This window comes from Schistocerca piceifrons, chromosome 1 (genome assembly GCF_021461385.2).
Source record: "Schistocerca piceifrons isolate TAMUIC-IGC-003096 chromosome 1, iqSchPice1.1, whole genome shotgun sequence".
Taxonomy (NCBI): Eukaryota; Metazoa; Arthropoda; class Insecta; order Orthoptera; family Acrididae; genus Schistocerca; species Schistocerca piceifrons.
Genome location: NC_060138.1, coordinates 309,759,375 through 309,761,470, shown reverse-complemented (window position 1 = coordinate 309,761,470; position 2,096 = coordinate 309,759,375).

The following is a 2,096-nucleotide window of genomic DNA, read 5'->3' as shown; positions in this document are numbered from 1 at the left end:
TGTACAACAAAGAGGGAATAATAAGAGTGGACGATCAAGAACGAAGTGGTCGTATTAAGAAGGGTGTAAGACAAGGCTGTAGCGTTTCGCCCCTACTCTTCAATCTGTACATCGAGGAAGCAATGACGGAAATAAAAGAAAGGTTCAGGAGTGGAATTAAAATACAAGGTGAAAGGATATCAATGATACGATTCGCTGATGACATTGCTATCCTGAGTGAAAGTGAAGAAGAACAGTCTAATGAGTACACAGTATGGTTTGAGAGTAAATCGGAGAAAGACGAAGGTAATGAGAAGTAGTAGAAATGAGAACAGCGAGAAACTTAACATCAGGATTGATGGTCACGAAGTCAATGAAGTTAAGGAATTCTGCTACCGAGACAGTAAAATAACCAATGACGGACGGAGCAAGGAGGACATCAAAAGCAGACTCGCTATGGCAAAAAAGGCATTTCTGGCCAAGAGAAGTCTACTAATATCAAATACCGGCCTTAATTTGAGGAAGAAATTTCTGAGAATGTACGTCTGGAGTACTGCATTGTATGGTAGTGAAACATGGACTGTGGGAAAACTGGAACAGAAGAGAATCGAAGCATTTGAGATGTGGTGCTATAGACGAATGTTGAAAATTAGGTGGACTGATAAGGTAAGGAATGAGGAGGTTCTACGCAGAATCGGAGAGGAAAGGAGTATGTGGAAAACACTGATAAGGAGAAGGGACAGGATGATAGGACATCTGCTAAGACATGAGGGAATGACTTCCATGGTACTAGAGGGACCTGTAGAGGGCAAAAACTATTGAGGAGGACAGAGATTGGAATACGTCAAGCAAATAATTGAGGACGTAGGTTGCAAGTGCTACTCTGAGATGAAGAGGTTAGCACAGGAAGGAATTCGTGGCGGGCCGCATCAAACCAGTCAGTAGACTGATGACAAAAAAAAAAAAAAAAAAAAAAAAAAAATATGATACCAGCAGGTATCAATATCTTAGTTTACATAAAGAAAAATTCAAGTAAAAATATAACCATTTAGAATAATTTTAAAGTTTTAACATACAATTTATAAGTTAATTTATATGAGTTCTGCTATGTATGTGCCAGCGATTGTCTCTAATAAAGATGTAAAGTCTTAGCTTTGGACAGTGTCCCTAATCTTCTTTTTTTTTGTTAGTTTATTTGCAACATGCTCCATTACACTATTCATAATACAGAATGTATATCTTGTATGTCTGTTTGGAGTGTCCCAATCCGACCATCAACAGTGTCAGTTGCCCTCCCTTTATGAGACACTGCGGAGAGGTCTGTAATTTAAAGAAATCTGGTGGTCAGGAATTTAACACCACCACCACTCCTCCCACAGCCTGCCAAAATTTCTTCTACCACCAGGATCCAACAGATTTACCTCGCTGTCGAGAGCCACCGCACAAACCGTGGCAAAGCAAATCGAGTATTATACAATTGTGACATTGTTTTCGTTTGTTAATTTTCTCCGGACTAGAAGAAAGCCTGCGGGCTTGCCATGCATCCAAAGAGGACAAAGAAGCCAACTTCAAGATAGTCGTCTAAGTAAAATATCATAGTTTCCTATTTGCATACACCTTCGATGCAGCTCACTTAAAAATAATGATTAAAGTCCGGTCTGAGGGGAAGCAATTGAAAATGTACTATCGAAGGAGCACATTACAGCATGTGTCCGGAAATGTGTCCCAAGGCTAATTCGTCCACCTGAAGTTGGAGATAAAAGATCTGAAACAGATTAGTTTTCAGTGATTGAAAGTACACATGAGAACACAGCAGGCAAGTAAGGATGTTAAGTCTGTATTGAAGTTTTGGCTCGACACTCAAGAGAGCAATAATATTGTCCATGACAGTGGTACGAATATGGTTCGGTACTAGGAAGCTCTCCACACAAGGTGCATCAAACCAGTTAGATCTATGAAAAATCACACACACACACACACACACACACACACACACACACACACACACACACATACACGCACACGCACGCACCCACATACAAAAACGGGGAGGGGCAATGTGAAGCCGTGAAGATGCACAAATACCCCGAGCAAGACGTGGAACGCCTACGACTTTG